This window comes from Mus caroli, unplaced genomic scaffold, assembly GCF_978045245.1.
Source record: "Mus caroli unplaced genomic scaffold, Mus_caroli_1 scaffold_6, whole genome shotgun sequence".
In the NCBI taxonomy this organism is placed as follows: domain Eukaryota; kingdom Metazoa; phylum Chordata; class Mammalia; order Rodentia; family Muridae; genus Mus; species Mus caroli.
Window position 1 is genome coordinate 85,936,044 of NW_028227261.1, and position 13,189 is coordinate 85,949,232.

Here is a 13,189-nt window from a genome sequence, read left to right on the forward strand (position 1 = left end):
TTCCCATTGAGTTGCATTTAGTTCATTTATACATCTTGTGTAATCAGTCATCTTTGAGTTTCAGTTATACAAATATTCATAAGTTGCTTTTGCTTTCTCAAGGCCTGATGGGTAAGTGTCAGAGTTTGAGGCTGTGAGTATCAGGCCATTGTCCTTACCCTTAAAAAACTTATAACCCAATTGAAGCAGTAGTTTGATTGTAATCAGGGAGCAGAAAGGGAGACAATCATGATGAAGGAACTCAAAGAGGTTTCCTCTTTTCCAATTGTTAGTCCAATTGGCCAGGGGTAGGGTGCAGAGGATAGGACTAAGTAGGTGAACTAGGCACACCTTCTAGCCAGTGAGTACTAGACAAGAATACTTTGGCAGACAAAGAATTCATTGAGTATTAAAAGAACAAAGGAAAATGCTCTATGTGGCTTGAGATGTTGAGATGGGGGTGCATAGAGAGCAGGGAGTAGGGTGTAATGTGAAGTAAGACCACCTAAGGCTTTAAAAGCCCTGACTGAGATCCTCCTATAGCTAGACCTGAATAGGAGAGTGACTGGTCTCTGGTTGAGACATCTGAGGGTAGAACAAAACTAGAAGCCACCCTGCATCTCTAACAGCTATCCAATCTCAGTTTCAGAAGTCACTGATTACGTTAACTCATTTCTGTATTTGTTCTGAGCTATTCATAAAACATCAGACCAAAATAAAAGGGGAAAAAAATCAGAGAAAGAACCAAGCTTCCAATAAAGAAACAAATTAGATGTGATTCAGAAGAGAATCAAAGACAACAGGATTTTATTTCACAAGGATAAGATAAATTGTCTTCCATAACAGGACAAGCCAGACCCGTTACTGAGCACGAGTCCCTTTTGTAAAAACATTGAGCTATTGGCCCATAAACTCTGACTGCCTGGCTGGAGCCATGAAAGAGACATTCTGGATAGATGGATTGTCCATATAACTGAAGCAGTAACAAAACCAATGCATCCAATGGTCTACCTTGTCCTGTGCCATTAATCTGAGAGCAATGACTGTCATTCGGCTTTAAAGAAAAGAAAAGATGCAAACTGCTCTTTCTGTGATGTACCTTAGATGGGAACAAATCTTTACATTCTTGGCTCCCACTCTACCTTCTTTTGTATAAGACATTAACTTTTATCTGACTTGCCTTGGAGTTGTACGTTTCATTTTTTTTTCCTTCAGAAGACTATAAGTTGCTAAGAACAAGGGTTTTGCCTTATATTACTTTTCTTTATGTTTATCCACTGACGTCCAAAACATCCTCAGACACCACTTAGTCAGACATCTCAACTTGCTGCTGAGAAGCTAGGTATGGTGAGTTAGTGGCTAGAACAGAGCAAAGGCCAGATGTGCTCACTTTTGTTCCTTTGAGTTCCCTCAGTGTTTTTGCTCCCTTGGCTGTCAACTGCAGTCCCCTCATAGCCAATGTGGTCTGGAAGACACTTCAGCTTAGTCAAACACAAAGGCCGCAATACATAAGCTTTTCAGATTGTGTAGCTGAGGTGGTTATTCATCTCACATAATTACTATGAACATGAAGATAAAGTAGATGGACCACCTCTGCCATTTACACAGGGTGTGGCCTTAAAAACATAACTCAGAGCCTCTGCAAAGTGAGTTGGCTTTGAGCATTTAGTGAGATAGTGTACTTTATTCTCAGTTGCCTAGTGTGTCATTAGAGGGTGTGGCTGTGAACTATTCACATTCTGAGAAATTACCAGATTACCAACATTCCTTTGCTCATGAGGAGTCACCACAGTTAAAATTATAATTTGAGTTTTGTGGCAACATCTGGTAAAGGTGATTATTCTCACGCAAGGTTCTCTGTTCTGACTTTTCACAAGACATTGGGAAAGGGTATAGCAGCCCTGTCACACTAGCAGAAACTGAATGTAGCTTATTGTTTAAACAAATAATCTAAGAATTTAGAGCTAGGCCTGAGTGAGGATTTTAAAACAAGAAGAAATTGTAGAAAACGAAAAGTGATCATTGCTTGTCTTGATATAGACTCTTGGGCTTTTGCAATTCTAACTCCCCTACAAATGGGCAGACAAGCCTCTTCTATTGTCCTGAAGTCCCCACTGACACCCTACATCTTTCTGAATAACCTCTCATTCCTCTACTCTTGACAAATACCCGATTTATTCTCATCTGGTGTAAGGATTGTTGAGAAATAGCCAGAATTATGCCCCAACTTGGTTACCTGTGAGCTCCATGACCTCACAGATGTTGCTAAGTATTGAATCTCAGTTTCCTTATCTGCAGTGTAGGATTGACAATGTATTCACTATAAAGAAACCAAGAGGAAAGAACCAAGAAGCAAAGCTATCTGCCCCAGAATTGACCTATTTAGCACTGGTTAATAATGACTCATAAGCAGAGATAAAATGACCCCAAGGAAAACAAAATTTCCAAAGTCCACAAATTATATCTTAGCACAAGATTTCCAGATGGAACGCATCTGTATCCTATAAGTAGCAGTATGTGGCAAGGTTGTCTTTGCTTCAGTGTGTGTGTGTGTGTGTGTTTGTGTGTGTATGTGTATATGTGTGTTCGTGTTCTTGCCTATGAATGTACATGTGGAAGCCAACAGTTAACATTAAGATGTCTTTCTTTAATCAATTTTCTATCTCACAGTTTGAGACCAAGTTTTCCATTGAATCTGAAACCCATCTTTTCAGGGAGACTGGTTGGCAAGCAAGTACTTGGAGTCCACATCCTCCTGGGATACAGTTATACACTACCATCCCTGAATTTTCTATGGGTCTTGGGAAGCCAAACTCGAGTACTTATACTTAAGTAAGATTTTGCATTTTTATATCTAGAAAGAACACATTGAGGCTAAAATGTTTATGTATCTTGGCTCCTTCTCTGCAGAGCTCTAAAAACAGCCAAGACACAATGAAATACTCTCTCATAACACGTAGGGAGGACCTGGCCATTATGATCACCATTTTATAGCTATTAAGGTCCAGAGAGGTTAAATGATTTGCTCAAGGTCACACAGCGAGTCCAGCTCAAACTTCAGGTCTACTAATTCAGGATGACCCATTAAAGTGTGGTACCCTGTCCACCAAATAAAGAACCCCAAGTGAAATGCTGATTGTTAAGGAAGGAAAATGGCTATTGAGCTACAGACGTTGACATTTAGCCAGCCAGAAATCATTAATGTGGCCAGGTTTAAGGGGAGCTCTATTAAACTGTCCATCAAGTCCTTTACTCTTAAATGGATTTATTGAGAGAGGGAAAAGTCCAGGATAGCAATAATGTATTAGAAGTGGTTCCTTCTTTGTGTGTTGGAAGTTCATGGTGAATAGTGGGGAGAGAGATACACACTGGAGAGGAAGAGTTCTAGACTGTCAGGATGAATTTCTCACAGCACCAGAATCACAGAAAAACAGGGTTGTATGCTGCTGAAAACTGCTCTGCATCATCTAATACACTGCCCTTCTTTGAGAGTGAGAACTGTGTGTATCCAATATGGTCATGTGGGTAAAGTGCAGAGTCTGGCTTATGCTTCATAACATATGGGTATTTGATGTTGCTGATGATCAAAAACAGAAAGTTCGGTGCTTGGGAGGTAAATCAGTCAGCAAAGTGCTTGTCATGTATTCATAAAGACTTGAGTTTGATCTACAGAACCCACATGAAAGCTGGGCACTCAGTGGATATTTGTAATCTTAGTGGTTAGGGGGTGGGGTTTGAAACAGGAGGTTCCTTGGACTTCTCAGGGGCCCAGGCTGTTTGGTGAGCTCTCGATCAATCAATGAGAGAGGCTATCTCAAGTAAGAAAATGATGGCTTCTGAGGAAGGGCACCTCAAGTTGTACACAAATAAGCACCACAACTGAAGCACATAGTAGAGAGAATAGGAGGATGGAAAGAATGAAAAAGGAAGGGAGTGAAGGAGAAAAGAGGGTGGGAAGGAGAGAGAGACAGAAACAGAGAGATAGAGAGAGAGGTAGACACAGAAACATATAGAGATACACAGAGAATAATAGAATTATGTTCCAAAAGCTAAAGAAATGTGAGCCCAGAGCAGTCAAAGAAGGTCAGCATGTGAAGAGAGGAGAAAGGGGAGAGAAAGAGAATACTGAATTTTCAGGCAAACAAATTCAGAATGCTTCAATGAGGCAGCAGAGTGCTGGGGATTTTCTTCTCAAATGAGGCTGGGGAGTTCAGCCTTCCTTTCTTCAGAATGGCAGAAACTCAAATGTTGTCCAGACTTCTGATATGTGTTGGCAACAATGAAGGAAGTTCCAGAACACATTGCCACTGGTAACTTTGTTCTGAACAGTGAGTTGTAATCTGCTCTCCAGAATGCACAGCCATTTGGAACTTGTGCCTTTTGATGGGCACCTTTCATTACACCCAAAATAACAGGACATGAACACTGACAGGGGAGCTTTGGGGTGAGGGGTTAGTCTTCAAAGTATTCAGGAAAGTCAATGGTAGTGGCTTCTAGGACACAGAACCCAGTGATGACTGGGCCTGTTTAAGAAAACCAGAAGGTAACCTAGAATAAACAGGGCTGGGCCACTCCATGATGTGGAATGACAGGGGCAGCCCGGAGGCTGGAAATCACTTGGCTTCTGTAGAGAATCTGACTCAGGCATTTCCATATTGTGAGGTGGGGAGATGGATTGCATACAATGACAGAGTTTTGAGGAACTTTAGGCTCAGTTTATGGAAGGCATTGAGTCCTCCATTGAAAAGTCAAAACTTTGGATATTTTCATGGGGCAGTGGGAATCATGTGTGTCTCTGTGTGTGTGTGTGTGTGTGTGTGTGTGTGTGTGTGTGTGTGTGTGTGTGTGAAAGAGAGAGGGGTGAAGTTTCATGGCAGCTGAATGTTTTATTTGAAAACTGTCACCTTAGGGAAGTGAAGTGTGAGAGCTGGGGAAGGTTTATGGGTGTGGAGAATAGTGTGCAGAGGCTACCAGATCCTCCTGTCTTCCCCTAGCTGCTCTTGAGAGATGGTATTTGGGACCATGCTTCCTGCTTAAGGAATCTTTATTTATCTTTATTTTTATTCAACTATTACTCAAAAGTCTCTGTCTCTGTCTCTGCCTCTCTGACTCCATGACTCCCCTACCTCTGTCCCTCTATCCCTCCCTCTTTCTCCTTCTGTTAGACATAGGGCCTCATTGACAGGCAGTGGAATTACTCATTGGGAACATCTGAGTTCCCAGAGGACTGAAATCCCACAATTAGTCCTTGAGGACCTCCAGATCTCAGACACCACTCCCTTCCTCCCACTTACTATGGTGGAATCAGTAGTGCTGAGTCTGATCTTTCCTTGGAGCTGTATGGTTAGGGTGCTTCAGAGTGTGGTTACATTGAGCAGGAGTATTATAAAGAAGGATCTGACATTTACAACCAGGCTGGCAAGGAATACTAGAAGACAGAAACTCAAGTTCTGGTTCACCATTGTTAAGAAATTATGGATGCGGTGGGAAAGGCCACAGACATGACAACTAAAGAAAGCTGTGTACACAGAAGCTGGAACAGTAAACAGCCTGGTGGGTTGGGGACAGACAAGCCATAGTCTGCAGTGTTCAGTGGGAGGAGTTGAAACCTCAGGGTCCTTGTCCTAATTTAGAGGTGGGCTTGCATTCCATCCCCGCTGCTTTTGAGCTGTGGGGGCCAGTGGTAGTTATTTGACTTTTTTTGAACTCAGGTTTTCTTATTCATGCAAATGGAGGAAATGCTACTCCATTTGCAATACCATGAAAAAGAATCAGAGAGATGGCAACCGAAAGCATCTATCCCAGTGCTTGTTTAATAAGCAATAGCGATTGTTATACTTATTTTCATTCTCAGTGCCTAAAGATTCAAAATAGAATTTAAATCTGGCATATAAAAGCCCTTTCTCATTACATGCCAATTATAATTCTTTAAAAGAGGAGAGGATGTACTCAATTAGTAATGACATCAATGATGACCAAATGTCTACTTAAAACTAACATTGTTAAAGATACAGAAAGCATGGGTATAGGATGTGAGGCTTGTATTATCTCCATAAAAATGGATGGGTAAGGAAAAGGTAAAAAAGCATGTGTGAATGCATGGTGGGGGTGGTGATGCTGATTTTTTTTATCTTCTTGGCAACATGGAATTCTATTTTGGGGCTTGGTATCACAAGCCAAAGGGTTAGCATTGCGTCCCATATCTCCTGGCTGCAAAGCAAACATATGCCATCTTTCTTGGCAATGCACTGGCTGCTTGAGCAGAGTGAGTGAGGAGGACAAGAGGTGTGTGCTTTATGTCCCAAACCTGCAGGGCTCTGGGAACTTTCCGGAATGCTAAGCTGTTTATTTTGGGAGTTCTTCAGCTTAGTTGGTTGGTATTTAGAGACAGCTAGAAATTTTGCATTGCGCTTTCATTCCAATAGAAGAGAGAGAGAGCAGGGGGTGGGGGTGGAGCAGAATCTGAAAACCCCGAAATGCCTTCCAAATACTGGTAAGTCAAACAAGGACAGCCTGACTCCAGTCTGCTCTCCTCCCCCACTTCAACCTCATATCCACAAGGAAACAGAAAGAAAAGCAGCAGCGATGTGATGAATGCATGAAGCTCCGAGTGAAGAGTTCCCCACAAAGATGCCAGACAAGGAGACTCCCTTCCCATTAGCTGATAGAAGAAGCCTTTATCTGTAACAGTGGAAGGAGACAGTTGAGGAAGGCAGCTAGGCCATAGCCTAGATTGAATTTCCATAAGGGTGACTCTTCCAGCCTTCGTGTGCGGTTTAGAAAGGATCTCTTTTAAAAGTTTCCATTAGCCATGTGATTGATCTCCCGATGAAAGCAGTAAGAAGACCTCCAGAAAAAAATGTGATTACAGTGTAGAGTGGACACATACTAAGTAGCAGGTTTGAAGTTCACAGTTAGTACCCTCTATAAACCATACTTCGATGTGACTTTCATTATTTCTTTGTAACTGTCCTTAGCTCCTGAGTCCACATCTTTGCCACAGGCAGGAAACTTAATCTTGAACATCAAACAATTTGACTCTGATTCAGATGTCATTGATTTAGGGTTTAAACGCAGGCAGTTTAACAGTCTTGCTACTTCTTACTTGTTTTTTCTCCAAGTGTGAGCGGGTGAACTCATTTCTATCAGCCCTAACTTTTATCAGCCTGGGATTATCAGGAAAGCATTCTTTTCTTAAAGGGACACTGTGAGGTGTGAGGTGTCCCCATGGCAGATCTTTGACCTTAGTGCTCATAGCTTCCCAGTGACTGTCGCTCACATCTTTGTTCTGTATCTCATAATTGAACTTTCTTTAACTGTCCTAGTTCAGCTGCTCTGTCTACATCCTCAGTGTTTCATGGCATTTGAAATATAAGGGTCTGTCCCTGGCTTAGCCGTTTACTGTGGTTGATGAATTTGGCTACCTGGAAATTGCTCTTTATAACCATCTCATGATATTTTTGTTCTTGACATTCATGACATTTGCTTATGACATAGAATTCTTTCTCTAAAGAAAGGGGATATCACTACTTTAGCTGATTTTAGCTCAGCCATGTGACTAAGTTTCATCAATAGAAATTGGAAGAAAGCAATAAAATGGTATTTACAAGCTTTCATAGGCACATTACATTTGTCCTTACCACCTAGATCTTCTCTGTTCCCAACATAGCATTCCTCAGCTTGCCCTTGTGGATTAGGAAGAATAAAAGGCATATAGGAAAAGAACTAACCTGACTGTGCCTAGCTCCTAGTCCAAACTGATCGATTTCTGTGCATTGCGATATGTGGTTGTTACACATTATTTTAAACTACTAGGTATTTATTTATATTTCAAATGTTCCCCTTTCCTCCTTTTTCCTCTGAGAACCCCCTATTCCACCCTCCATCCCCCTGCTCACTAATCCAACCACTCCCACTTCCCTGTCCTGGTATTTCCCTACTCTGGGGCATCAAGCCTTCACAGGATGAAGGGCCTCTCCTCCCATTGATGACTGACTAGCCATCCTCTGCTACATATGCAGCTGAAGCCATGGGTCCCTCCCTGTGTACTCTTTGGTCTAGTCCCTGGGAGATTGGGAGGTATTGGTTGGTTCATATTGTTGTTCCTTCTATTAGGCTGCAAACTCCTTCAGATCCTTGGGTCCATTCTCTAGCTCCTTCATTGGGGACCCTGTTCTCAGTCCAATGGTAGGCTGCGAGGATACAACTCTGTATTTGTCAGGCACTGGTGGAGCTTCTCAGGAGACAGCTATAACAAGCTTCAGTCAGTAAGTAGTTGTTGGCATCCACAAAAGTGTCTGGATTTGGTGATTGTATATAAGATGGATCCCAAGGTGGCACAGTCTCTGGATGGTCATTCCTTCAGTCTCTGATCCACACTTTGTCTCTGTAACTCCTTCCTCCACACTTTAGTCTTCCTTCGTCTTGAGTTTCATGTGTTTTGCAAATTGTATCTTGAGTTTTCTGAGCTTCTGGGCTAATATCCACTTATCAGTGAGTGCATATCATTTGTGTTCTTTTGTGATTGGGTTACCTCACTCAGGATGATATCTTCCAGATCCATCCACTTCAAATGTTATCCCTTTCCTGATTTCCCTCCCAAATCCCCCTATCCCATCTCCCCTCCCGTCCTCACCAACCCACCCACTCCCTCTTCCTGGTATTGGCATTCCCCTTCCCTGAGCATAGAGCCTTCACAGGACCTAGGGCCTTTCCTCCCAATGATGACCAACAAGACCTTCCCCTGCTCCATATACAGCTGGAGCCATGGGTTCCTCCATGTATACTCTTTTGTTTGTGGTTTAGTTCCTGGGAGCTTTGGGGGTACTGGTTAGTTCATATTGTTTTTCCTCGTATGGGACTGCAAACACCTTTAGCTCTTTAGGTCCTTTCTCTAGCTCCTCCATTGGGGACCCTGTGTTCCATCCTATAGATGACTGTGAGCATCCACTTCTGTGTTTGTCAGGCACTGACAGAGCCTCTCAGGAGACAGCTTTATCAGGCTCCTTTCAGTAAGCTCTTGTTGGCATCCACAGTTGTGTCTGGGTTTGGTGCTTTTTTATGGGATGGATCCCCAGGTGGGGCGGTCTCTGGATGATCATTCATTCAGTCTCTGCTCCGAACTTTGTAACTCCTTTCATGGGTATTTTGTTCCCCCTTCTAAGAAGGATAAAACTATCCACACTTTGGTCCTCCTTCTTGAGTTTTATGTGGTTTGTGAACTTTATCTTGGGAATTCTGAGCTTCTGGGCAAATATCCACTTACTGGTGAGTACATATCATGAGTATTCTTTTCTGACTGGTTTACCTCACTCAGCATGATATTTTCTTTTTTTTTTTTTGATTTTTAATATTTTTATTACATATTTTCCTCAATTACATTTCCAATGCTATCCCAAAAGTCCCCCATGGCGCCCCCCACTTCCCTACCCACCCATTCCCATTCTTTTGGCCCTGGCATTCCCCTATATTGGGGCATATAAAGTTTGCAAGTCCAATGGGCCTCTCTTTCCATTGATGGCCGACTAGGCCATTTTCGATACATATGCAGCTAGAGACAAGAGCTCCGGGGTTCTGGTTAGTACATCATGTTGTTCCAACAATAGGGTTGCAGATCCCTTTAGCTCCTTGGGTACTTTCTCTAGCTTCTCCATTGGGAGCCCTGTGATACATCCAATAGCTGACTGTGAACATCCACTCCTGTGTTTGCTAGGCCCCGGCATCGTCACACAAGAGACAGCTATATTTGGGTCCTTTCAGCAAAATCTTGCTAGTGTATGCAATGGTGTCAGCGTTTAGAAGCTGATTATGGGACGGATCCCTGGATACAGCAGTCTCTAAATGGTCCATCCTTTCATCACAGCTACGAACTTTGTCTCTGTAACTCCTTCCCTGAGTGTTTTGTTCCCAATTCTAAGAAGGTGCACAGTGTCCACACTTTGGTCTTCTTTCTTCTTGAGTTTCATGTGTTTATCAAATTGTATCTTATATCTTGGGTATCCTAAGTTTTGGGCTAATATCCACTTATCAATGAATACATATTGTGTGAGTTCTTTTGTGATTGTGTTACTTCACTCAAGATGATGCCCTCCAGGTCAATCCATTTGGCTAGGAATTTCATAAATTCATTCTTTTTAATAGCTGAGTAGTACTCCATTGTGTAAATGTACCATAATTTCTGTATCCATTCCTCTGTTGAGGGACATCTGGGTTCTTTCCAGCTTCTGGCTATTATAAATAGGGCTGCTATGAACATAGTGGAGCATGTGTCCTTTTTACCGGTTGGGACATCTTCTGGATATATGCCCAGGAGAGGTATTGCTGGATCCTCCGGTAGTACTATGTCCAATTTTCTGAGGAACCGCCAGACTGATTTCCAGAGTGGTTGTACAAGCTTGCAATCCCACCAACAATGGAGGAGTGTTCCTCTTTCTCCACATCCTCGCCAGCATCTGCTGTCACCTGAATTTTTGATCTTAGCCATTCTGACTGGTGTGAGGTGGAATCTCAGGGTTGTTTTGATTTGCATTTCCCTGATGATTAAGGATGTTGAACATTTTTTCAGGTGCTTCTCTGCCATTCGGTATTCCTCAGGTGAGAATTCTTTGTTCAGTTCTGAGCCCCATTTTTTAATGGGGTTATTTGACTTTCTGGAGTCCACCTTCTTGAGTTCTTTATATATATTGGATATTAGTCCCTTATCTGATTTAGGATAGGTGAAGATCCTTTCCCAATCTGTTGGTGGTTTTTTTGTCTTATTGATGGTGTCTTTAGCCTTGCAGAAGCTTTGTAGTTTCATGAGGTCCCACTTGTCAATTCTCGATCTTACAGCACAAGCCATTACTGTTCTATTCAGGAATTTTTCCCCTGTGCCCATATCTTCAAGGCTTTTCCCCACTTTCTCCTCTATAAGTTTCAGTGTCTCTGGTTTTATGTGAAGTTCCTTGATCCACTTAGAGTTGACCTTAGTACAAGGAGATAGGAATGGATCGATTCGCATTCTTCTACATGTTAACAACCAGTTGTGCCAGCACCATTTGTTGAAAATGCTGTCTTTCTTCCACTGGATGTTTTTAGCTCCCTTGTCGAAGATCAAGTGACCATAGGTGTGTGGATTCATTTCTGGGTCTTCAATTCTATTCCATTGGTCTATTTGTCTGTCACTATACCAGTACCATGCAGTTTTTATCACAATTGCTCTGTAGTAGAGCTTTAGGTCCGGCATGGTGATTCCACCAGAGGTTCTTTTATCCTTGAGAAGAGTTTTTGCTATCCTAGGTTTTTTGTTATTCCAGATGAATTTGCAGATTGCACTTTCTAATTCGTTGAAGAATTGATTTGGAATTTTGATGGGGATTGCATTGAATCTGTAGATTGCTTTTGGCAAGATAGCCATTTTTACAATGTTGATCCTGCCAATCCATGAGCATGGGAGATCTTTCCATCTTCTGAGATCTTCTATAATTTCTTTCTTCAGAGACTTGAAGTTTTTATTATACAGATCTTTCACTTCCTTAGTTAGAGTCACGCCAAGATATTTTATATTATTTGTGACTATTGAGAAGGGAGTTGTTTCCCTAATTTCTTTCTCAGCCTGTTTATTCTTTGTGTAGAGAAAGGCCATTGATTTGTTTGAGTTAATTTTATATCCAGCTACTTCACCGAAGCTGTTTATCAGGCTTAGGAGTTCTCTGGTGGAATTCTTAGGGTCACTTATATATACTATCATATCATCTGCAAAAAGTGATATTTTGACTTCATCTTTTCCAATTTGTATCCCTTTGATCTCCTTTTGTTGTCGAATTGCTCTGGCTAGGACTTCAAGTACAATGTTGAATAGGTATGGAGAAAGTGGACAGCCTTGTCTAGTCCCTGATTTTAGAGGGATTGCTTCAAGCTTCTCACCATTTACTTTGATGTTGGCTACTGGTTTGCTGTAGATTGCTTTTATCATGTTTAGGTATGGGCCTTGAATTCCTGATCTTTCCAAGACTTTTATCATGAATGGGTGTTGGATCTTGTCAAATGCTTTTTCCGCATCTAAGGAGATGACCATGTGGTTTTTGTCTTTGAGTTTGTTTATATACTGGATTACGTTGATGGATTTCCGTATATTGAACCATCCCTGCATCCCTGGGATGAAACCTACTTGGTCAGGATGGATGATTGTTTTGATGTGTTCTTGGATTCGGTTAGCAAGAACTTTATTGAGGATTTTTGCATCAATATTCATAAGGGATATTGGTCTGAAGTTTTCTATCTTTGTTGGGTCTTTTTGTGGTTTAGGTATCAGAGTAATTGTGGCTTCATAGAATGAGTTGGGTAGAGTACCTTCTGTTTCTATTTTGTGGAATAGTTTGTGTAGAACTGGGTTTAGATATTCTTTGAAGGTCTGATAGAACTCTGCACTAAACCCATCTGGTCCTGGGCTTTTTTTAGTTGGGAGAGTATTAATGACTGCTTCTATTTCTTTGGGGGATATAGGGCTGTTTAGATCATTAACCTGATCTTGATTCAACTTTGGTACCTGGTATCTGTCTAGGAACTTCTCCATTTCATCCAGGTTCTCCAGTTTTGTTGAGTATAGCCTTTGGTAGAAGGATCTGATGGTGTTTTGAATGTCTTCAGGATCTGTTGTTATGTCTCCTTTTTCATTTCTGATTTTGTTAATTAGGATGCTTTCCCTGTGCCCTCTAGTGAGTCTGGCTAAGGGTTTATCTATCTTGTTGATTTTCTCAAAGAACCAGCTCCTTGATTGGTTGATTCTTTGAATAGTTTTTCTTGTTTCCACTTGGTTGATTTCACCCCTGAGTTTGATTATTTCCTGCCGTCTACTCCTCTTCGGTGAATTTGCTTCCTTTTGTTCTAGTGCTTTTAGGTGTGTTGTCAAGCTGCTAATGTGTGCTCTCTCTAGTTTCCTTTTGGAGGCACTCAGAGCTATGAGTTTTCCTCTTAGAAATGTTTTCATTGCATCCCATAAGTTTGTGTATGTTGTGGCTTCATTTTCATTGAACTCTAAAAAGTCCTTAATTTCTTTCTTTATTCCTTCCTTGACCAAGGTATCATTGAGAAGAGTGTTGTTCAGTTTCCACGTGAAGGTTGGCTTTCTATTATTTATTTTGTTATTGAAGATCAGCCTTAGTCCATGGTGATCTGATAGGATGCATGGGACAATTTCAATATTTTTGTATCTGTTGAGGCCTGCTTTGTG